General features: G+C 41.1%; 2 pseudogenes; one reads left to right on the top strand and one right to left on the bottom strand.

Annotated features, from left to right (window-relative positions):
• Positions 1-26,552, bottom strand: part of LOC137005162 (zinc finger protein 271-like) — a 97,044-nt pseudogene that overhangs the window by 11,058 nt on the left and 59,434 nt on the right.
• LOC137007472 (gastrula zinc finger protein XlCGF57.1-like) lies at positions 1,835-21,107 on the top strand (annotated as a pseudogene).

Raw genomic sequence — 26,552 nt, 5'->3', positions numbered from 1 at the left:
AATAAATGTACATTAATAAAACCTCAACAAATATATATATATTCCTAAAACTCACTCCCATCCTTGCTGGGCAGCATATCTCCGCCCAGAAAACGGATGACCGAACCGAGTTCTTTTTAAAATTAGCTGCCTAACATCCTCATCCTCATCCGTTCATAAAGCAAATAAAAATTCGTCAATACATCACATTCTAAGACGTAGGTTAAATACACTGTACAACAGTTCACTAACATGTGAGAAAAATCGACCAAATTATCATATGATAATAAGTATATATTTTATGATATAAACGTGTATCATTTCGCTTAAAAATATCTTTACAAAGTTGTTCTAATTAATAAAAAATTATACTTTACACTTGACAAATTAACGCAGCTTTAACGAGTGTACATTGAATGTACATTCAAAATCAGAGAGGATTGTGGGTAAATAGTGAACGAATGTAGGGAATGCAGAATAAAGGTAAAATATATGAAAAATACAGCATTTTCAAAAAAAACCAAAAAAAACGAAGCATTAAGACATGTTAAACTGCCCCAGAAACAAGCCTAGAAAAAAACACTGAACCACCCATTTAAAACGTCTTAAAAAGGCACATATGTACACCAGGGAAATCTAAATTTTCTAGGGGACCATACGGGGGGTACCCCCCAAACTAACAACATTTTCTGAACAGGGTAATTATGAAACCCTGCGTAAGGCCCGGCTTATATTCTCTTTAATGAAATCTGAGGTAAACGTGTATTTCTACAAATGTGCGCACTTTTGGACTAAAAGTTTGTATGTGTGCACTGTGATCATAAATAAATGGGGCCAAACATGACGGTTTGTGTCTCGTTATTCTATTAATAACTACAGATTGATTTTTACTGATTATTAGTTTCATTGTAAATAGTGTTGCAAATATCTAAGCTATCTAATACTTCAAATCTCAAGGTTAAATCAGAAGATTTTTTGTAAAAATGTAACAAAAATATATAATATAAGATTATATATATCTAATATATATATATATATAAAAATTATCTTGTAAAATAGTTGGATTTCTGTACACTTCTGTGATTGAAGACAAAGCATGACTTTTATTTTGGAGTAGCGACATGACGTCATAAGACTGCACCGCACTCCTGCATCTGCTGTGATTCTGCTGAATAAAGGTTTGTTTTAATGATTTAAGCTGTTTTAATCGACGGAAACAGTTTTGTAGTTTTAATAGTTTTACCAGCGATGTTTAATGAGTTTATTTACTATTTAATGTAACCTTGTGATTCTTTATCTAACTGTAATGAAGGATTTTGGCGTGAGTAAAGCTCATATCCACTGATGAGAAACAGTAAACCTGCGTCTCATTTCTCTCTATATATAAATCATAAATCAGTTTATCATGAACACGAGTTCAGTCTCTGGAGAGTAATGATGGAGAAACTGAACTTTTCAACTCCGAGTCAATTGAATCAAACACTTTGATAAATGATTCACTGAATCACGACTTGTGCTGTTCGAACATGAATGAGAACAACAAACACTAACAAACTAACTAACATGTTTTCATTAAAGAGTAATCATTTAAATATAATCTATAACTCGTTAAATACCAAATGTAGATCATAATTATCTAAATATGAAGTTTATTAATTTGCAGTGTTAGTTTTTTTTTATTCCAACGTTAGGTCATTGAAGACTTTTAACTCTGTTTAATTATTCTCTACTTACAGTTTATTAAAGAGGAGACTGAAGAAATGAAGATTGAGTTTAATAAAGAAGAGACTGAAGATATGAAGATAATTATTAAAGAGGAGACTGAAGAAATGAAGATTGAGTTTAATAAAGTAAAATATGAAGATTGAAGAACATTCAGTGTGAAACATGAAGATACTGAGGAACAAACAGGTTGGTTTTATTCTCACAGCTGAACTCAGTCATTTGATCATTATTAAAATGTCCAGCTCTACAGAAATAGAGAATATACAGAAGGATAATCTTACAGATAATATTACAGAGTTCATTCATTCCAGCATAATATCATTCAGGTATAAATTCCTGTCTAATTGATCATGAAATGGTTTAATTAAGGTTTGCAGATGCTGAATGAATTTCTAGTTTCAAATGATTGTTAAATAGCAGCACAAAATCTGTGAAATTAGTCGTTTCATTCAAGTGGACTTACTGTAGAGCAAGAGTTAGGGTTTGATTTAGGGCTGGTTACTTGTAATTAAAGGGTTTGTTCACAGAAAAATCAAAATTCTGTCATTTATTACTTACCTTCATGCCGTTCCACACCGTAAGACAACATCACTTTAAAATTCAGTGTTTCCATTAAATGTGATCCCAGACCACAAAATCAGTCATAAGTTGCACGGGTATATTTGTATAATAGCCAACAATACACTGTATGAGTCAAAATTATGCAACATTAAGTAAAGATCATGTTCTATTAAGATATTTTGTCCATTATTTTAGTCCGTTATATTCAAACAAATCATGTATGAGCGCTCTCTCTCTCTTTCTCTCTCTCTCTCGACGCACTGATCACATGCTGTATTTCTGCACAGACACATTTCAGTACATTCACGTTGTTTTCACACACATTCAGGATAATGTTTGGATTTGTCCTGTGTATATTTCTGTGTACTTCAGTAACTACTTATATAACTATGTATATATGACAACTAAGGTGATTATTTTTGGACCCTCCAAAAACAGAAATTCTATAGCCAATTACTTAGACAATCTTACTCCATATATTACATCACATGCAAAAAATGTAGGTGTTATCTTTGATTCTGAGCTTTGTCTTGAAAAACAAATTAGCTCAGTAGTTAAAAACAGCTTCTATCAACTGAGAATCATTTCCAGACTTAAATCATCACTTTCCTTTCCAGATTATTCATGTTATTCATGCATTTATCACATCACGGCCGGACTATTGTAATTCGCAGTACCTTGGCCTTTCTCAATCCTCATTGGCACATTTGCAGATGGTCCAGAATGCAGCAGCTAGACTGTTAACATGATCATATCACTCCAGTTTTAGCTTGTTGTCTTTTTCAGAATTCAATTTAAAGATGATGCTTGTCCATTAAGATCTTTAAAAACAGCAACATCTTATATCTCTGATCTTATTTACTTGAACTCAGCTCCTATAGGTCCCTCAGATCTGCCAATAACTTACTTACTATAAGTGCAAATCAGCTCCATTGCATATTCCAAGCAATCCCAGATCAAAAAAAAGTGCAGTAAAATACACTTTTTTTAGTACACTTAATACACTTCCATAATGTACTTAAAGTGCTCTATTTCCATGCACTTATTTTGTATTTAATGTACTAAAAGCTCTTCTTTTTAGTACTTCTTTATATAATCTTAAGAACATCTAAGTGTACTCAACTTTGCTATTTTGAGACACCATAAATTTGAACTAAAATGTGCTTTTAATATACTATCTGTATTTAAAAAAATGTACTTAGTAACATCTTGTAGTACATTTGAACCCATCTGTTATGATCACCGTCTGTTCCTGTCAGTACATTAACAGGACTATAAAGGACTTTCACTCACACCACCTCACCGTGAGGTCTTGTTTACCCTGTGTGACATTTCCCTGTGTTTATTGTCTGCCTGTTTATTGTTACTGATCCTGACTGTTTCCTGTTTATTGACCCGTTGCTGCCTGTCCTGACCCTTGCTTTGTATACTGACCTGTGAGTGATATCTGCCTGTTCCTTGACCACGATTCTGCCTGTTCCTTGCTGTTCCTGTTCGCTCCTGATTGACCCTGCCTGTACGACCACTCTCACCTTAATAAAAGCTGCAAATGGATCTTACTATGAGTCCGCATTCATTACACCATCTATCATACACACAATTTTTATGGAAGTGTACTTAAAAAGTGTATTTTATGGCACTAAATATATTTAAATTGTGCTTTGTGGACACACTTAATATATTAAAAATTATACTATACTAAGTGCATATTAAATGTATTATTTTGAAACAACTTGAAGTACAAGCAGCGTATTTCAAGATGTACTTAAGTTCATGTTTTAAGCTATTTGCAATATATTAAATTAAAATGGACCCATTTTAAGTACATTTAGTGCAATTTAAGTGTATTTCTTTAAATACATTTACAATGTACTTTTAAAACTTCTGCTATTACAGTTCGATCTGAAGTATTGTTTTAATGTGCTTTATGAACATTTCCAATACAATTTCAGGTCATTACAAATGCATTAGCATAACACTATAAAGCTGTTTTTATCTGTATACACACACACACACACACACACACTTTGAAATCTAAAAAAATTAATGCACTGTAATGGTGTACACAATATGTAAATATTCTTACAGTACGTTAAAAAGTACAGCAGCATTTAATCTTTTGACTAAAATACTTTAAAATAAATAAAACATTTCAGAATTTTACATCAGTGAATAAGAATTACAATGCAATTTTCTGAAAAAGTCACTGAAAAACAAAGTACAGAAGTGAAGTGTATTTTTTTTTAACAAATGTAAGCATGCAAATGCCTGAACCAAACAAAGAAACAAAAGAGTTTAAATGTCACATCTTCAAGTGGAGGGTCACTTCTTTGAGCACAACTGGCATTTTCTGCAACTGAGGTCTTGTAATTCAGACACTGTACTATTTGAAGGCTGCTTTATCACAGGATCTGTGAAAGGGAAAAAAGGAATTTGTATAAAATTAACAAATGAATAACAGTTTTGCATCCATGATTGAATATACAGTGTTTTATAATTTGCATTGATATTCATTAGAATTTCATATCGTCATCAAGCTTGACATACGAGTGTCCATTTTATCCTCTTGTCTGTCGTCACTATGCAGCACTCACACTAAACATAAGATTAGAAGAAGCCCAACAACCCTATTTACAGTGAGCAGAGTTCAATCACAAAGTCATTGATATTGATATTTGAAGCAATAAAGAAAACTGAGTTACAAAAAAAAAAAATCTTTATAACAGAGGTGATACGACATTAAAACACTCTTCGCTTGTCTCTGCATTCAGATTTCAGTTTATTTTTTAATTTATGCAAACAGCATACATTTTCTTTACGCAAACAGCAACTTAAAACTTACCTGTAACTTCTGCGTGCAGCGTCTTCATCTGATCGCGTCTGATTGGTCAAACTGAATGTAGCTGCATTGAAAAAGACGCACTGTTACACTTTGTATCAAAAATACGACTAGCATAGAAAAGTAAAGTTAATCAAATACAAATCTTACCTGGAGTCACAAAATAACGGGGTTCCAAAAGCCACACGAAAGAAAAACTGAGATATTTTAGTGAAATCTCAGAGATTTATATCCCTCCGATGAAAGATGATTCATCAAAACGTTTCAAAAAGGCATCGAAAAAACAGTAATGCATATGAATCGCATGGTCTCTTCCAAGTGTTCTAAAGTGACACGATCGCTCTAATATATATATATCATTTAGCAGTTTAAATTAGTCTACTATTAACATTCAAGGCACATAGGCTTCGTATGCACAGCATATCTGTTAAACAGCTTCTCTCAGGTGAGAGCCTGCAGCTCATTATCATAAGAACCAAGCAGAGCTGTTCAGCGACCTTGAAACCAATCAGGTTTCCTCACGTGTGTTACACATGTTGATTAAATTTAAACACAAGTAAATATATAGCAAACTTTTAAGTATCATTGGAAAATGGATTTATGGTGCATTTCAAATAATATGATGTTGAAATCCTTGTGGAAATTCCAGTAGTATACTATTACAATTAACATGTAACGGACAACAGCCTTTAAAGTAGTATAACCGTTTAAAATATGCTTATGGCAAAGATAAATATGCTTAGAGGGATGGGCCAGGGAGGGGCTGTCGCGAGGAGTGAGAGTTCTGGGAACCAGGTCCGGTTGGGCCAGTAAGGCGCAACTAACAAGACCTGCTCCTCGTCCTCCCTGACTTTGCACAGGGTCTGTGCAAGTAGGCTCACTGGGGGAAACGCATATTTGCGCAGGCCCCGGGGCCAGCTGTGAGCCAGTGCATCTGTCCCGAGTGTTCCCTCGGTCAGAGAGTAAAACAACTGGCAGTGGGAGGTTTCTGGTGAGGCAAACAGGTCTACCTGAGCCTCTCCGAACTCTCTCCAGATCAGCTGAACCACCTGGGGGTGGAGTCGCCACTCTCCGGGCAGCGCAGCTCGTGATAGCTCGTCGGCCACACGGGGGACATGAATGACGCGAAGCGACCTCAGATGCTTCCGACTCCACAGGAGGAGATGGCGGGCGAGTTGCGACATGCGACGGGAGCGTAGACCACCTTGACGGTTGATGTACGCAACGGTCGCAGTGTTGTCCGTACGGACCAGTACATGCTTGCCCTGAAGCAGGCCTTTGAGGCGGCTCAGAGCAAGGCGTACTGCCAGCAACTCGAGGCAATTGATGTGCCAATGCAGATGGGGTCCCGTCCAAACCCCTGAGACTGCATGCCCGTTGTACGTGGCACCCCAGCCGGTGGTAGAAGCATCTGTGAAAACCACAGCATGCCGGGACACTTGTTCTAGGGGCACTCCTGACCGAAGAAACAAAGGGTCCGACCACGGACTGAAGGTTCGGCGGCACTCCTGAGTGATTGGCACCCGGAACGTGCCGCGTTGCCACACCCATCTCGGGACTCGGCCGTGAAGCCAGTGCTGAAGCGGTCTCATATGAAGCAGACCGAGCGGTGTTACAGCCGCTGCAGCCGCCATATGCCCCAGGAGCCTCTGAAAGAACTTCAGTGGGACCGCTGTCCTGCCATTGAACGTATTCAGGCAGTTCAACACCGACCGAGCACGTTCCTCTGTGAGGCGTGCTATCTGTTCGACCGAATCCAACTCCATACCGAGAAAAGAGATCCTCTGCACTGGGGCGAGTTTGCTCTTTTCCCAGTTGATCCGAAGCCCCAACTGGCTGAGGTGACTGAGCACCAAATCCCTGTGTTCGCACAACTGATCCCGAGACTGTGCTAGGATAAGCCAGTCGTCTAGATAGTTGAGAATGCGAACACCCTGTTCTCTCATGGGAACAAGGGCTCCCTCCATGACTTTCGTGAAGACGCGGGGAGACAGGGCCAGCCCGAAGGGTAGGACTCTGTACTGATATGCTCGACCTTCGAACGCGAATCTCAGGAATGGCCTGTGTCGCGGAAGAATCGAAACATGGAAGTACGCGTCCTTCAGGTCGATCGCTGCAAACCAATCTCGGGGACGGATGCACTCGAAAATGCGTTTCTGCGTGAGCATTTTGAACGGTAGCTTGTGAAGGCTCCGATTCAAAACTCGCAGGTCCAAGATCGGTCGTAACCCGCCGCTTTTCTTGGGTACAATGAAGTAGGGGCTGTAGAACCCCGACCTCAAATCGGCTGGAGGGACCGGCTCTATCGCGTCCTTCGCCAGTAGGACTGCGATCTCCGCACGCAGAACAGGGGCATCGGCATCTTTCACTGTAGTGAAGAGGATGCCCCTGAACTTGGGGGCGCCGGGCGAACTGAATCGCATAGCCGAGCCTGATGGTCCGAAGGAGCCAGCGAGACGGACTGGGGAGCGCTAGCCAGGCTCCCAGAGACCGCGCAAGCGGCACCAAGGGGACCACCGGCGTACCCGCCGCGGGGCAGCGAGGTGGAACGCAGGGACGCGGCCCGGGGAGGCTCTCTGTGTGAGGCGGCCCGAAGCGGGGTCACAGTGTGCTGTGCAACACTTACCTGCTTCCACGGGTGGACAGAGGGAGCAGTTGAGGTTTTGCCTACCTGCTGCTCGCTGCTGTCCGCTGGCGACAGAAGAGGTGGATGAGAGTGGTGAGGTTCTAGCCCTCCCACTGCTCTCCGAGCCCTCTTCGGACCCGGAGATAGAGGAAACTGCTCTTTTATTGAAAATTTGGGTACCGCTGACCGTTGAGCCAGCAGCGGAACAAAAAGGGGAAACAAAAGATTCTCCACCCGGCCCTCCTCCGGGGGAAGGAGCGGTGCGGTCACCACCTCCTGAAGAGCAGTCCCGTCCATCTCCGGGTCGCCCGTCCTAGGGCCGCTTGGACTTGGCCTTGCCACCCTTCTTCTTAGGGGGTGGCTGGATGCTCCACGACGCCGCTTGGATGGAGGCTGCTGCTGCTGGGGCGTCGGAGCGGGGGCGGCTGCAGGGGGGCGCCCTCGGCGCAGGCAGTCTGAGGTGCCGCCGGCGGTGGAGGTGCAGCAGCTGACCGCCTCGTCAGGATGTGACTGATCGCCTCTGACTGCTTTTGTACAGCCGAGAACTGTTGGGCAAAGTTCTCGACCGCGTCGCCGAAGAGGCCGGTCTGGGACACGGGGGAATTAACCCCCAGAGGTCTGAGTGATTCTGGGGCCCTTGAGATGTTTTGACATGCCCTGACATTTGTGGTTATTTCAGCTACTTATATCATACTATTGCCCAACATGTAATTTTGCTGTATTCAGCACAAACTCTGCTACAATAATATGTGAGCAATATAGATATACATGTTTGCATTTTTTTTTAAATAAAGATTATGCGTGGTTAGTACGTTTTGGGGAAAAAAATCTCCTTGCAATAAGGCCATAAAACATATTCTGAATAGTTGTTCATAAGACTTTTGAGTTATCAAGCTTGTAGGCTAGAATTTTTACTACGCAATTATGTAAAGATTATTCTGAATACTTTAACACAAACAACAATATAATGATTTGAATTTTCTAAGTCAGTTTTTGTGTCAGCACTGCTGTATGCGTGGGAGTGGTGATGGCCATGAATATTTATGTGATTCACACCAGGGGAGACAAAGGACACTCCCCCCAGTGGCTAACGGCCCATCAAAGTGGAATGCTGTGAGGCAGCCTGAACAAATAATGTGACATTGGAGACTGAAGTAATGATGCTGAAAATTCAGCTTTATTGAGCATGATAAGCATAAGAGACTTTCAAAAAATTAAAAATGTGTACAAACTTTTGACTGGTAGTGCATGAAACAAAGAAATATATAACCTATATAATTCTACTTATACCTATGTAACACACAAACTATATTTTTACCATAAAATAACATTTAGTGGAAGACAATCTACAGTCTAGGATGGGTGGTTTGGCCCATTGTAAGAGCTGTAAGAGCTGTAAGAGCTGATCATGCAGGAAAAATGTCCAGGATGGAGGGGACAGGGACAGTAATGTTCTTTGCCAGCTCAATGGTCAGTGGTGCAGTGGTCAACAGAGCACACACATCTGAACACAGTCACTCATCTTTGTGCCACTCTTGAAAACAGTTCCTGTTCAACTGAAGACATAAGTGAACACCACATGCCTGGCATTTCCAAGGTGTTAGTTGTTTTTTGCCACGCACTTCTTTGCAATGCACACAGTTCCGGCGACCAGCCGTTGCAACATTCCTGCCATCGGAGGTCAGCTCAGCTCCTGGAACTGGTACATGGTCACTGCTGGTCCGTTTTCGTGCTGCTTTCTGTGACACACCACAGAGCTCTGTGACAAGTTGCTCCATGAACTCTTTATGGGACATGTTACCATGTAGCTCTTTGTGCAGAATGAAAGAGTTGGTGGCAGCAATATCCAAGAAGTGCAGAAAGATCTTTCTGTACCACTTCATGGTTTTGTGCTGTGTTGTGTAGTACTGAATCAGCTGATCAGACAGGTCAACGCCCCCCATGTGTTTGTTGTATGCAGTCACAGGTGCAGGACATGGAAATGTCTTTGTCCTCCATGTTCCTTGTGATTTCACCCTCCTCTGCACAGAGTCTCCTGAATGAGCAGAATGGATGGTAGAACAGACAGATACCTCTCGTGTGTCCATCCACTTCACAAATACAAGAGGTCCATCCCGAATCCATCTGATGGATCCCCTGGCTGATTTTTTAGAGAGTGAATTAGCTGCATTCCGAGGGCAGTCCTTCCTGTTGTCCCTGTAAGTCCCACATGCACCAAACTTCATTGCAAACAGGTCTTTCAAGAGCTTTGGACTTGTATAAAAATTGTCCATGTACACATGGTACCCAGAACCCAACAATGTACGGTCCAAAAGAGAAGTCACAGCATCATATGACAGTCCATGGCCTGTGGGACAGTTGTTCTTTCCTGTGTATACAGAGAAGTCCAGAGTGTATCCATTTGAAGAGTCGGCAAGAACAAACAACTTGAAACCCCACTTGGTTGGCTTGGCTTTCATGTACTGTGTCATACCAGTGTGTGCTTTGCATGCCACCATTCTTTCATCCACGGCTAAGTTTTTTCTAGGATGATAGATAGCTTTGTAAGCCTTACGAATCAACATCCGTCTGTGTTTTCCATGACAGAGTGGATTGCCTCTTTGGAACAGGTTCTTGGATATTTTCATTGTCACATCTGTAGAGAGAAAAAAAAAAAAAACGTGAGCATGCTGATAACACAATCACTATAGCCATGCATAACAAAGACAGCAGTTTCTGTAATGCCATACAGGTACATATACGTTTTGAATTGAGATGATGTATACAGTTATGTCTGTAAAATATACTTACTCTGTATGATTCTCGATCGCACTGAGAACTGACCGAGATCTGCGTGCCCCTCTGCGCGGTGCTGGTGACGGCGATTGTGAAGCAGCCACATTGCTAAACAAAGCAAAAAAACTATTAGCATACATTCTCCAAAGTAAACTGATGGGCAATTAGCAATTATGGGTGCACAATGTATGTTTACATGTTGATGATGGGCCAAAGGACAGACAAACTTTATCTATTGATGTTCTGTAGACCATGTGTATGATAAACTAACTAAAACTGGGTGAAATATATTACAAATATGTTTACAGAATATCACATTACAAGTGTTTACACTTGAGTATATATACAAACATTTGTAAGTGATATTGTATGGCAATATTTTCTGTAAGCTGTCAAAAGCTAGCCAAAACTAGCTAAAATATAGTCTGAAAACTCATGAGTTTTATATTATCACCACGCACAACAAAGACACCAGTTTCTGTAATGCCATACAGGTACATATACGTTTTGAAATGAGATGATGTATACAGTTATGTCTGTAAAATATACTTACTCTGTATGATTCTCGATCGCACTGAGAACTGACCGAGATCTGCGTGCCCCTCTGCGCGGTGCTGGTGACGGCGATCGTGAAGCAGCCACATTCCTAAACAAAGCAAAAAAACTATTAGCATACATTCTCCAAAGTAAACTGATGGGCAATTAGCGATTATGGGTGCACAATGTATGTATATATATATGTGCTGACAATGGGCCATAGGACAGACAAATATCTATTGATTGGCCGTAGGCCGCGAGTACTATCTGTTGATGGGCCATAGACCGCACGTTTTCAGTGCATTTCAGACATTTACACCTGTATTCACAAACATCTGTATTTTAGGCATTAGGCTGTATTTTAGCACGATAACTAACCCAAACCGATATAAATAAATAGTGTTTAGACACTATCACATTATTTCACTGTAGACTAAAATATATTTGCACTAAATCACATCATATTACACCTAAGCAGATATTCACAAACAAGTTACATTAGGCATAAGACCGTATTTTAGCATAACTAAAACTGGGCGAAATACATTACAAAAAGAGAGGTATTTGTGAGGCAATTTCTCGCAAGCAAGCCAAAACTAGACACAATATAGTATGCAATACGAGTTTTATATTATCAGAAAAATAATTATAGTAAACAACTTACTCTGAAATTATATCCTCGTCGGGGTCAATTCGCTGCTGGAAATGCAACTGTTCGTCGTCTGAGTTGCAGTCTTCCTCAGAGGAAAAGGTGAATTCTTCCTCGCTGTCCAGAATCATCTGAAGAGCCTCTTTGTCGGAGTAGCGTGCCATCCTCAAAACGCGATGAACGGTCAGTGAGTGAATCTGATGTTGACACTTCGTGTTTTGTGGCACTGACCGGGGGGCGTGTGCGATGCATATATTACACCTAAACTATTTACCATGTGAACGGCGCGGGGGTGTGGCGGTCTCAGCTCATTACAGATAATGAAGTGAGAAGGAAAAGAAGGAACCTCTCCTTGGTTTCAAACGAATTACATAAACTGTGAATATTTATTTTTGATTTGACTTACTTCATTTAAAAGTAGACATTCTAAGCATTATGTAGATATGTCTCTCATGTCTGTGTGACAAGTATTTGCTGAGTTTCAGATCATTTTAAAACGCATTTCAGAATTGACTTCACTGAGAGGCAGACACCAGATCACACATCATGTTTGTTTTCTTTATTTTGCGAAAAGCACAACATTTTGTTTTTTTTGTAAGTGTACACAAATAAAAGTACACACTTAACACTTTAGAATGATGTATAACACTAGTATGCATGATCAAATTTGACGGAGTATTTTGAGTCTCTTTCACACTGATAAGAAAAAAACGGGGTGGTATCGCCGGCGATACCTTCCGACCTCAGAGTGTTAAGAAACCTGACTTTGTCGGTATCCCTCATGACCACAAGACACAGCCAGAGATGGCGTTCCTGGACCACCATGGTGGACATCGCACGACCCACTGACCGCGCCGTAACCTTCGTCGCTCGGAGCGCGAGGTCCGTCGCAGCACGAAGTTCTTGTAGAACTTGCGGATCGTGACCACCCTCGTGCAGGTCCTTCAGTGCCTTGGCCTGATGGACCTGCAACAACGCCATAGCGTGTAAGGCGGAAGCGGCTTCCCCACAGGCCTGATAAGCCTTGCCGGTAAGATCCGACGAGTACTTACAGGCCCGGGAAGGGAGAGACGGCTCCCCCCGCCAGGTGGAGTTATGGCACAGTTGCATAGCAACGGCCCGTTCCACAGGGGGTATGCGCGTATAACCCTTAGCCGCTCCACCATCAAGGGTGGTGAGGGAGGAGGACCCACCGACACGGCTTCGGGCAGTAAAAGGTGCCGTCCACGTGCCAGTGAGCTCTTCATGCACCTCCGGGAAGAAAGGCACTGGGGTGGGGGGCTGAGAACCAGCCCTTGCCACCCTGAGATACCAATCATCCAACCTCGAGGGCTCGGGACACGGTGGAGGGTTCCACACGAGCCCGACCCTGTTGGCGGCCCGGGAAAGCATAGCCATCATTTCCGGGTCTGAATCGGGCACAGTCGTCACTCCCGAGGGAGGCAGCTGCGCCGAATCGTCATCCCCAGAAGCGTCAGGCTCACCCTCCGATGCAGCGATCGACATCCGGTCGTCTTGGGGAGCTCCGAAGGATACGGATGGTACACACCTCTGGGGTGGTCCACCGCGTTCCCCCGGCAGCTCTACTGGCTGCGGAGCGCAAGAGGGGTGAGGGTTCCTAGGGGGTTGGTTCCCCGAAGGAAACGCGCTCACCGTGATCCTCAAGTCACCAGCCCCGCCGCCCGAAGCAACCCTCTGAGGAGGATTGGAACGAGGCGTCGGGACCGGGACTCCACCCCTTTGCAGAAAGTGGAGTCTCGACCGCAGCTCCGCGACGGTCATCTTCCCACAATGGGTACATGACTCGTCCACAGACGCCGCCTCAGCGTGCCTCAAGCCCAAGCACGCGATACAGCGCTGGTGACCATCCCGAGGCGCCAGGTAACGACCGCATCCAGAAACACACAAGTAGAACGACATCTTTAAAAAGTCGCGAACTACTCGTGTAAGCTCTTTCAAGGACTGACTCTTTTAGGTGCTGAAGCACGCAGGGGAAAAGCCGCTGCAGCACAGACAGGGAAATGTGCAGCCTGTCGTGTGCACTCTCCTTGAAGGCGCTCTCTTACCAGCTGTAATAACAGCTTTTTAGCGCTCTAGGCGCACCGTTTCACCAGCCGTGAGAACGGCCTTCACGCTGATTACAGCTTTTGCTCAAATAAAAAAGGCAAAGAAAAACAAAGGAGAAATCGGCCCCGCTGCTGCGCTGTCCGCCTGCACCGCAACCAAGAGACGTCTCGAAGAGCAGACTCGTTCACACTCGTGGTTTCAGTAGCTATCTTCTTCAGTGTTGAGAAGGTTTGGCTCCGAAGCGAAAAGCTGAAGATGCAACGCACCTGCTGCTCATTATATACCCGCGCTGCGAGGCAAGCAGCTGATGCATATGATTGCATGCCAATGTGCATTGGCTCGTTTAGTTACACTCGAAGTAGATTGGCCTCTCTAGCGAGATTCCTATTCGTCGGTCTGTCCGACGTACGTCGAACGTGACCGACTGAATGGGAACAGAAATTGTAGTTTGTAAATTCCTCCATCAATGTCAGCTCTCCTCTAACAAACTGATGATCTTAACCAGATGTGAAAAATACAGCAGACATACAAAATGTGCAGTGGTGAGTCCCTTTGGACAAGGTTTGAAAACCACTGGTGTATAAGATCTATAGACGGGCAACTCTGGTCCTGAAGGGACACTATTCTGCAGAGTCCATCCCTGATCAAACACACATGTAAAAAATTAACCCAACCCTAAAATGTAACGGTAAAGGCTGATTTATATTTCTGTGTCGCACCTTCACCCGAGACGCTGCGCAGTATGCTAGGGGTGTGCACAAATAGTCCAATATTTGAATATCCGATCTGTAATTTATATTCGAAAAAATAAAAAGACTATACGAATTTTACTATGTTGATCTGCTGGCCGTAATGCAGTGAATCCATGATAAATCCTAAGAAATAAAAATACAAAGTTCTGGCATGAAACTCTAGATGGCACAGACTAATAGGTCCTTTAACACAACCTGCTAATTATCGCATCATTATCTATAGGTCACAGATGATTGGTTCCTGCTGTATTAGTAGCCAATGAGCTTGTGTGCTTAATATTTAAATACATGAGTAAGTATTGCTTAGTAGCGCAGCATGCTTCAGAATTCATCTAAAGCCGGGTTCACACTGTGCGATTTATAATAGTCCTTTACGATGGTTACTTGTCAGACTGTACGAACATGATCCTCATGTCACACTGTTGGATCTCATCTGTCATTAATGTCAGACTGCACGACAGCCTCATGAAAACTTGTCCGGAGTTTTACATCATCAAACATGACAGTGAGCTGCGTTACACACGGGACAGAAATGGTGGCTAACAACGACATCTCTATCATTAATTTTGATGACGTTTGTCTTGAAAAACGAAGGCAATTTGGCGATTGTCGTAGGAGAAGTCACACTGGAGGATTGTGCGCAAAATCTTCTGACACTGCCAGAACTTCGTCTGAGGTAAAATTTGATCGCAACGGTCATTAACCGGCTGAAGGTGAACATGTCAAACTAGCAATCAAAGATGACAGATTTTACGCGCATCGGAGAAAAGAGCAAGGCTAGCATTTGTGCTTATAAAACTTAAACTTTTTAATTAAAAAAAAAAAATGACCAATCGTTTCGCTAGATAAGACCCTTTTTCATCGTCTGGTGTCGTTTAAAGCCCTTTGAAGCTGCAATGAAGCTGCCATTTGGACCTTCAACCGTTGGGCGCCCATTGAAATGAATGATAAGGAGAAAAATCCTGGAATGTTTACATCAAAAACCTTAATTTCTTTTCGACTGAAGAAAGAAAGACATGGACATCTTGGATGACATGGGGGTGAGTAAATTATTTGCAAAAGTTTATTTAAAAGTGAACTTATCCTTTAACCGGCTGACGGTGAACTTGTCAAACTAGCGATCAAAGACTACAGATTTTAGGCTAGGATTATAGGAATCTTTTAGTATTTGCAAAATTTGTCTCAGACGACCAAATCGTGGCCAAAATCACACAGTGTGAACCAGCCTTAAGATAAGTACATGGGTTCTTATACTACCACTGCATTTGCGTAGTCTGTCATATCAACAGTCTGTTTAATGCTTAGAGAGATTTACTAAGCATTTTAGCAGCTAGTGCATATGCATGTTTTATAATGATACAGAGACAAGCTTGCTGAACTTTAAATGGAAGCGTGTTTTGCTTGTATCACATTCTAACGAAGCTACAGCAAGTATTTTGTACAGCAGCAGCAGTATGAATAACAAATTCAGATAGCAATGGAGTGGATATCAACAACATAAAAGAACGCAGCAGATGTTGCATGCAGGGCTAAAGTAACCTGTTTGCTATTGAGTGAGATGAGTTTGTCGGCTAATGAGTGATCATGCAATGTGAATATATCATGATTAAAATGCAAACAATGTTTTCATCTTATGAACATACTAAGTACGTGAGCAGCTGTATTCAGATTTTATTGTGCATTTACTTTTCATACTACAGGACGAACAGCGATTTTGCAAGGTCGGTAAGTCATTTAATTAATGGATTTCACGTAGAATGATATTTATCATTTCTGCTTACCTTAGAGTGTGCCAAGGCAGTTCCATGTGTTTTTCAAACGAAGCAAGAGCGCCTCAGTTGATGCTTAATGTGTAATTTTGTGTTATAATCTGTATAGTATAATTCCTGTTGCGCTCTGGATAACTTCAGGTGTTTTCTATATGCGGTGTGTTGCAACGGCAGGCAGTGTGGCCGAATTATGGACAAGCTTTGTTAATCTAAGCAGTGCTGCATGTCCGTTAGAAATCTCTCTCTCTCTCTGCTTAAAATGCAGAGGTATCCATTAACAGGAGCGTAAATAGGAGGCACTTTGCAGTGTGGTGGTCAGCCATTGACGTAGCGGAACTTTGAGTTCGCTACTGAGAAAAGTGAATGCGGCCATACGTTTTAATTTGTAAATCTGTGAGGGCTGACAGTCAGTTGCACGCTGAGAAATTATGTTATGGGATTCACTGTCAAATTGCATCCACTGCCATAACCATTGCATATGGGACAAAGATGTAATAGAAATGCATTAGCATGCAACTCAGACAAGATAGAATATTAATTAAAAATATTGAGTTCTGTTAATCTCATTGATATTATGATGTGTAAATATAAATGTTTCATAGTATTGCTCAACTTCAACAACTCTTCAGGGCTGATGTTTTATGTACCTACATGTTTCGGGCTGGGTCAGCTGATGCATGTTGAAGTCATGCTAATTAATTTTCCTTTCATCTGAATGAGATTACTTTTAGGAGTATATAGGGTTACAATGACATTATCAAATGATGCTACATCATTATACTATTATTTGCTCAGGTGATTGAGGAGGGTTTCTTATCTCTATTAGCCTGCAATGTTTTACCATTTGTTAAAGCCACACATAATGTGTGTTCTAATTGGTATGTTTGAGCCTTTTGGCTCAGACACACATTTACATAGGCCACTAGAGCTAAGCCATTCGGCGTGATAGCCCAGGCACACATAGTCTAATAGGCAACTAGAGCCAAGCCTTACGGCCCAGAATATTTGTTGTGGCAAAAATGAGCCAGGCACACATAGATAGCTTACACACGGTTCCTATGGCTCTTCGAAGCAGCAGCAGTACATTTGTTTTGGCGGTAGATCTGCTGGGGGGTGAGGGTGAATCATTATCTTGCCTTCTGCATTGATGGGGGATCTCTGACATCTTTGGGCTTGTATTGTCCAATATCATGTAACCTGCTCTGTTGGGGGGTTATTCATGTACGCTATATTGTACAGCAGCAGCATGTCTTACTTGCTCACAGCAGCGGGTCATGTATGTATTGGCAGTAGCAAGTCCCATACTTGCTCTGCAGCAGCAGCAATAAAGCAGCAGCAGCGTAGCAGATCTATTCCACCAAGACCAAATATATCTACATTGTCATATCCATTACCATACCAAACACTCCGAGAGTTTTCATGACTTGCAGTTATAACTAAATGCACCGGGTGGTGCTGTGGAGCATGTTTAATAGGTTTATTTTATTTGATTGTCGCAAAATGTTGTTGCCTGCCTCGCGAAGTTTGGAATTACTTAGATGAAAATGATCTTACACAATGCAATTACTTTTAATCAAATGAATTAATGAAACTGAGTTATAATAATATCACCACCATAATGAGAAAACACATGAAATCTAAACACCCGTCAAATGAGGAAAGAAAGCTGTTCATCACTGCATTCACAACAGGTAAGCGCAGCTGTAACCTGAGTGAGCCGATAAGATAACTTATCTAATAGCAAAATGATTTTGAGACATATGCTTCCTTTAAGTTTCACAGAGGGAGATATATTTACGAACAGAAAATACAAAGTGCTGCTGTTAGAAACTTAGCTTAGCACAGCGTTATGTATTATTGTTATATTTGTGTTTCTGCAACGTCTGTCAGTGCAGCTCATTTTCTCACCCGAGCATGTGGATATTATAGTTTTTCTCAACATGTACATGTGAAACAATATAAACACGATAATCATAAGATGACTCGAGTGTATTATGTACATTACGTTTTGTACGATAACTGCCGCTGTCTGCTTTATTAGTGTTTTTCCCGTTGTTTTCTTTTGTTCCTTGTATGTGTAATGTATGGGACGCGACAACAGAGTTGGAGATCCACATGCAGACTTTATTAATAGGATGAGCGTAGTCATATAGGCAGAGGGTCAAACACCAGCAAACAGAAACGAGAAAAATAATCCAATCACAGGCAGCAAACAATCATAAACACGGAAACAGTCCAGGGTCAAAAACACGGAGACAAGGCCGGATACAAGGCTAAACAATAGCTGTCTCATTTCGAAGGCTGCATCCTCCAGAGGTTGCAGAGATGAACATTGTAGTCAATCATAGACATGTTGAGCGATTGAAAGCTGTGATCTCATCATTGCAACTAAATTTCTCTACACAAACAAATGCTTTCATCTTCATTAACAGTGCAAACGCGATATAAGAGATTCACTGAATAAAACGGGAGTTTTGCACGTCAGTCACTGATAAACTCACGCTGTTTAATTGACAGTTTCAGCGTGCTGCTCCAACGATTGCAAAGGGGACTTTCTTTGAGCTTTCTTTATATAATTCAGTCACTGTTAAATAACTGATTATTTTTATCCTACTAAGAGAAACAACGCAAGGTGAAGTTTAGTCACTGGTTTGAGTTACTGACACTAGGCATGTGACGGTATCAAATTTTCATGTTGCGATTAATTGATGAAGCTTTTATCACGGTATTATCGCGATATTAAAATAAGTTGCAAAACCATTTTTGTCATAATTTAACAGGTTTAAGAACTCTTTTTTTTAATAAAACAAAAACAACTCTGACTGAAATTTTTAAACAGATTAAAATGCAAAAGAATTAGGCTATAACGAACAACAGATAACACTTTACTCTATAAGCATTAGATTTAACACAGTTAAATACTTAGGCTACCTATTCTATTGCATGTCATGCGCGATTCTGTGGGCGGGGCTAAACAGGCAGGGATTAAGTAGGCGTTGATCTTCTTCTGCAGAGGCGGTGCTTGCTGCCCTTTGACCTCATAGATCCCCACTTTGTAAATCCTGTCTTTTTCTGGGTCTGGTGTCAATTAAAGCTTTTATTGGACTAATAAGGAAGTTTTCAACTCTAAAACTTACAGAATATTCTTTTAGTATGATGACCTCTTATGTGTTGATTTCTCAGTTCATCACCCATTTAAAGGCAAGTAGTTTCAAGCTTGTTTTTGTTTTAAACTTTGTTCTGCCTAATATCCTCCTCCTTTGTCTCTGTAACAGATATCTGTTGTACATTAGCCAGCTCAAGCATAACCCAAAATAAAACAAATACATTTTCTTGTCAAATTACATACAAATTTATTATTAATTTTCATTCATTGTCTGAGAGCGCAACAAGGCTGCTGTGAACATGTTGGCATAGCAACGATATACTTCCTGTTTTCTTTCCTGCCTGTGTGTCCTAAAAAAGACGTCTCATTTAATTCTGGCTAAGAATACTCCATATACTGCATCCTTCACAGAATTCGTCATCTTGACGCAAAAGTAAAAATCAGCCTTAAGTCTTCAGGAATGCTTGAAAATTATAGGCAGGTGCATTTGATTAGGGATGAAACTTAACTCTGCAAAAGAGTGGTCCTCCAGTACCAAAGCTGCCCATCCCTGATCCACAGGATACAAACATGTTGTTGGTTTTGAAGCTTTTAAATGTCTAAATTGTTTTATGTCTATTTTTGCCCTAGACCTAATGGCACTGAAAGAGGCGGGTCATGAACTTAATGAAAGGCAAGAAGAGGAAGAACATTATTATAAACATCATTTCATGACTGGGGAAAGAGCAACACAGAAAAAAGAGCTCAAAAGACTGGAACTAAGAGTTCTGGAGAGAAGCCTTTCACTTGCCAACAGTGTGGAAAGAGTTTCAGACCTAAAAGAAACCTTAAAGTCAACATGATAATTCACACTGGAGAAAAGCCTTACACCTGCCAACAGTGTGGAAAGAGTTTCACACGTAAAGAAAGCCTTGAAGGCCACATGAGAATTCACACTGGAGAAAAGCCTTACACCTGCCAACAGTGTGGAAAGAGTTTCAATAGAAAAGGAAAACTTGAAAACCACATGAGAGTTCACACTGGAGAGAAGCCCTTCACCTGCCAACAGTGTGGACAGAATTTCAGTCATAAAATAAGCCTTATAAGGCCATATGAGAATTCACACTGGAGAGAAACCTTTCACCTGCCAACAATGTGGATAGAGTTTCACACGTGAAGAAAGCCTTAAAGTCCACATGAGAATTCATACTGGAGAAAAGCTTTACATCTGTCAAGAGTGTGGAAAGAGTTTCAGTCATAAAAGAAGCCTTACAGTCCACATGAGAATTCATACTGGAGAAAAGCTTTACATCTGCCAACAGTGTGGAAAGAGTTTCAGTAGAAAAGGAAGACTTGAAAACCACATGACAGTTCACACTGGAGAGAAGCGCTTCACCTGCCAACAGTGTGGAAAGAGTTTCACGTGAAAACCACCTTAAAGACCACATGAGAATTCACACTGGAGAGAAGCCTGGTTTAGATAGAAAATTCAAATAAAAATTGACAAAATGAATTGTCTTTATTCTTTCTGTGTTAAACTAAGTGTTGTTTATCATGAGACTGCAGTGCTCGTAAACATAATCAATGTAGCCTATTATTAGCCCTTTTAAATATTCTTTTGCCCTTGTGCTTGGGAGTTTGTTGTCATTTTCTCTGTGCTCATATTTTAATATTCATTATTCTGTATAATGGGTTTGTTGTATGTCTGTGCTCCATTGGTTGCATCTCCCCTCTTCCCCCTTCTCCCACTTTTCCAGAGCTTTACACGCCCATTTTCACAGAGATTTTGAGCTTTGAGGTGTGAACGACCAGGGGAAAACGGGGGTTTCATGAACCTTTAACAATGGACAATTTATATATATATATATATATATATATATATATATATATATATATATATATATATATACACACACCTAAAGGATGATTAGGAACACCATACTAATACTGTGTTTGATCCCCTTTCGCCTTCAGAACTGCCTTTATTCTATGTGGCATTGATTTAACAAGGTGCTGAAAGCATTCTTTAGAAATGTTGGCCCATACTGATAGGATAGTACTTGCAGTTGATGGAGATTTGTGGGATGCACATACAGGGCACGAAGCTCCCGTTCCACCACATCCCAAAGATGCTCTATTGGGTTGAGATATGTTGACTGTGGGGGCCATTTTAGTACAGTGAACTCATTGTCATGCTCAAGAAACCAATTTGAAATGATTCGAGCTTTGTGACATGGTGCATTATCCTGCTGGAAGTAGCCATCAGAGGATGGGTACATGGTGGTCATAAAGGGATGGACATGGTCAGAAACAATGCTCAGGTAGGCTGTGGCATTTAAACGATGCCCAATTGGCACTAAGGGGCCTAAAGTGTGCCAAGAAAACATCCCCCACACCATTACACCACCACCACCAGCCTGCACAGTGGTAACAAGGCATGATGGATCCATGTTCTCATTGTTTACGCCAAATTCTGACTCTACCATCTGAATGTCTCAACAGAAATCGAGACTCATCAGACCAGGCAACATTTTTCCAGTCTTCAACTGTCCAATTTTGGTGAGCTTGTGCAAATTGTAGCCTCTTTTTCCTCTTTGTAGTGGAGATGAGTGGTACCCGGTGGGGTCTTCTGCTGTTGTAGCCCATCCGCCTCAAGGTTGTGCGTGTTGTGGCTTCACAAATGCTTTGCTGCATACCTTGGTTGTAACGAGTGGTTATTTCAGTCAAAGTTGCTCTTCTATCAGCTTAAATCAGTCGGCCCATTCTCCTCTGACCTCTAGCATCAACAAGGCATTTTCGCCCACAGGACTGCCGCATACTGGATGTTTTCCCTTTTCACACCATTCTATGTAAACCCTAGAAATGGTTGTGCGTGAAAATCCCAGTAACTGAGCAGATTGTGAAATACTCAGACCGGCCCGTCTGGCACCAACAACCATGCCAGGCTCAAAATTGCTTAAATCACCTTTCTTTCCCATTCTGACATTCAGTTTGGAGTTCAGGAGATTGTCTTGACCAGGACCACACCCCTAAATGCATTGAAGCAACTGCCATGTGATTGGTTGATTAGGAAATTGCATTAATGAGAAATTGAACAGGTGTTCCTAATAATCCTTTAGGTGAGTGTAGGCGTTATGTTGTATATATTTGAATAGTACAGAAAATAAATAATAATACATAACATTACATTTACATTTATTCATTTGGCAGACGCTTTTATCCAAAGCGACTTACAAGTGAGGAAATACAACAAGCGAGTCGTCATGACGAGGCAAATAGACAAGAAGTGCTCATAATACAAGTTATAGGCAGTGCTCAGATTATCCTAAGCTACAATAGAGAGGGATTAGAGGAAGTGAAAGGATAGGAATAAGAAGTTTTTTGTTTTTTTTAAGATGAGGTTAAGTGCTCACGAAAGAGATGGGTTTTCAGCTGTCTTTGAATATTGCCAGGGATTCTGCATTCCGGATGAAGGCAGGAAGATCGTTCCACCAGCAAGGGACAGTGAATGAGAATGTTCTGGAGAGTGATTTTGTGCCTCTCTGTGATGGTACCACAAACCTTCGCTCCTTTAATGAGCGCAGGTTTCTGGTTGGAGTGTAGACTCGTAAGAGTGAGTGGAAGTAGGAGGGTGCTGAGGCTGTGGTAGATCTGTAAGCAAGCGTCAACACCTTGAATTTGATGCGAGCAGCAAGTGGTAGCCAGTGAAGAGAGATGAAGAGAGGCGTGACGTGGGCTCTTTTGGGCTCATTGAAGATGAGACGTGCTGCTGCGTTCTGAATCATTTGTAGAGGCTTGATTGTGCATGATGGCAGTCCAGCCAGAAGTGCATTGCAGTAATCAAGCCTAGAAATGACCAGAGCCTGGACCAGAAGTTGTGTTGCATGTTCTGTTAGAAAGGGCCTGATTTTCCTGATGTTGTATAGTGCAAATCTGCATGACCGAGCTGTCATTGCAATGTGATCTTTGATGGTCAGTTGATCATCAATGATTACTCCAAGATTTCTGGACGAATTTGATGGGGTAATTGAGGATGTGCCTAGCTGGATGCTGAAATCGTGATTTAGAGTCGGATTGGCAGGGAAGACGAGAAGCTCAGTCTTAGCCAGGTTGAGCTGTAGATGATGTTCTTTCATCCATGCCGAGATGTCCGCCAGACAGCTTGAGATTCGTGCAGCTACTGTGGGATCATCTGGTTGGAATGAAAGGAAGAGTTGTGTGTCATCAGCATAGCAATGGTAGGAGAAACCATGTGCCTGAATGATGGGACCAAGTGATGTAGTGTAAATGGAGAAGAGGAGGGGTCCAAGAACTGAACCCTGAGGAACACCCGTGGTCAGCTGATGAGCTTTGGATACCTCCCCTCTCCAGGCAACCCTGAAAGACCTTCCTGTGAGATAGGATTCAAACCAGAGAAGTGGAGTACCTGTGATGCCCAGTGATGAGAGGGTGGACAGGAGGATCTGATGATTCACCGTGTCAAAGGCAGCTGATAGATCGAGCAGAATGAGAACTGATGATTTGGAATCAGCCTTTGCAATCCGCAGGGATTCAGTGACCGACAGCAGTGCAGTCTCAGTCGAGTGGCCACTCTTGAAACCAGATTGATTGACATCCAATTGGTTGCTCCGTGAGAGGAAAGATGACACCTGGTTGAAAACAACTCGTTCAAGTGTTTTTCCTATGAATGGTAGGAGAGAAACAGGTCTGTAGCTGTCTACAAGAGACATGTTTAATGTGGGTTTCTTAAGCAGTGGGGTTACCCAAGCCTGTTTGAATGTGTTAGGGAAAGTAAATAATATATATAAATAATAAATATAATAATTTTTTACAGTTATGAGTATTTATAAATAATTATAATAATGAAAATAATAATAATAAATATTGCAGTTGTATGTTGTTTTGTTTTTGAAGAGATATAAGTATATGACATTTTATTTTACATCTTATTTTAAGGTGTCTGTGAAGGTGAAGGTGTTGCAGTTACTTTCTCAGAAGCAAACTGTCAGTAGGAGCCGGCAGAGGCTGACACAGACAACAAATACCGTCGCAGACCATGCTAAAAAAATCTTCTTAACAGTGTGGGGTGACCGTTCATTGGAAATAGGTAGCTGGTATGAGCTTACAGATGTGTCTGTATGCTTGTTCATACAGACATTTTGTTTGAGCACAACTGTGCAAACTACCTTTTCCATTGTTGATGACTGTGGTAGTTCAGCAGAAGTAGAACAAGGTGAATGAGAAAGTATTGTAGGAGAAATTGTGGACACAGAATTCAGTATTTTGGAGTTTGTGAATCTGGAAACCAATATGACTCGATGTGAAAATTGCAGAGCTTTCTGCTTCCAAAGTTACATGTCTGTTACGTGGACACATCACAGTTGAAATAGGAGCACAAAACAAGAAAATTCACATGGACCATGACGAATTCTGCAACCTATTAGGAATTGGTTTCAAAAGTACTTGGCCATGAAAAACTGCAGATTGATATGTGTGGCCAAGTCATGATAAATGTACAGTTTGTAAAGTCCATGTATGAGGCCAGAAGCAGTAGTGTGCCTGGTTTCCACAAACATGTGCACTCTAATTTTGAAATTGAGAAGGACAGTATGCCTTGTACTTCTACTGCCAGTGTTTGTGCTTTAAGCAGCAGTGAATGTGGTCATTCTAAAGCTGTGCAATCTGATGTTCACATTGAGAAGGACAGTGTGCCTTGTACTACTTCAGCTAGTGTTTGTGCTTTAAGCAGCAGTGAATCTGGACTTAGTAAATCTTTGCAGTGTGATGTCCACAGTGAGAAGGACAGTGTGCTTTGTACTCCTTGTACTAATGAGAAAGAGAGTGTAGATGTTCAAGACAATTTGAGGACATAGACTTGGATTTGGAAGAACTTGAGTGTTTGAATTGATAGGGGGCTGTTTCTTTCTTTCTTTCTTTTTTGAAAGTTTATGATAAGGTGAAGTTGTATTAGTTGCAATGTATATATTTGCGAAATATAAGTACAATATAAGTACAGTGTGAAGTGAGTTACTTTTTTGTCACAGCTGTATATACTTATGTCTAACACAAGCTTTTTTCCACCCCGGAAGTTAATGTAGCACCATCTTGTATATGTTACATATTACCACGCTTGTTTTTACAGCATATTTTTAACCACTTCCCTTTTTTCTGTGCTTCTAATATGTAAAGCTGCTTTGAAACAATTACCAATTGTAAAAGCGCTATATAAATAAATTTGACTTGACTTGACGAGCGCTCTTCCCAGGTCCTGCAAAAAGTGCCTCCTCATGTAGTTGTCCCCCTGTCTCCAACATATTGTAGAAGATTGCCATGGGCCAGCGAGCTGTCTTTCTCCGGATTTTCTGGAATATCACAAAAAAGCATACACAAACATTTAGTATTACTGCTGACGTCCAGTGTTAGTTCAATTCTCTTTACATGGCATTTAGCTTAGAATAAAAAAAAAAGTATTTTGAGCAATTATTTATTTATATATAAATATAAAATATATATTTATATAAATATGTATATATAAATATATATAACAATAATATATATATATATATACATACACATAAATAAATGCATAAAATACTTTTTTTTATTCTAAGCTATGGCATGTAAAGTGAATTGAACTATCACTGGATGTCATGTATATATATATTACATATATTAGTAATATTATTATTATCATCATCATTTTTTTAGAATATATATATGTATTTCAATAAATAATTAGTAGCAAAGTAGCAAATACCTTATCAAGATTGTCCACTCCCCCTTTGGTCCTGTTGTATGGCAAGATCATTTCAGGTTTCCTGTCTTCTCTTTCGCTCACTGCTGCATCTTCTTGCACAGTGCTCATGAGAAGAACGTTTTTATTTTTTCTGGGGCAGTACGACACGATGGCGTATGTTTCTGTGAAGGCGAACATAGATGAGAACTTAGCCCGGCCTCTTTGAATGGTCAGAGCAGTTGGCAGCTCTGGCTTGTTCCTTCGGATTGTTCCTATCATTCTCATTTTCTTGTTTAGGAGCTCTATGCCAAGAGCATATGAAGTAAAAAGTTGTCACAAGTGACAATATGCCCTTGATAGCCATCCATCACTTCCAGGACTATTCTCCTTCCCAGGTTTCTTTCGTGTGGCATCCCTGGAGGTTTTCCTGTGTATACCTGCATGTTCAAACA

The sequence above is a fragment of the Chanodichthys erythropterus genome, chromosome 3, assembly GCF_024489055.1.
Source record: "Chanodichthys erythropterus isolate Z2021 chromosome 3, ASM2448905v1, whole genome shotgun sequence".
Lineage (NCBI taxonomy): Eukaryota > Metazoa > Chordata > Actinopteri > Cypriniformes > Xenocyprididae > Chanodichthys > Chanodichthys erythropterus.
The sequence above is the reverse complement of the archived record's forward strand: the minus strand, read 5'-3'. Positions and strand labels throughout refer to the sequence as shown.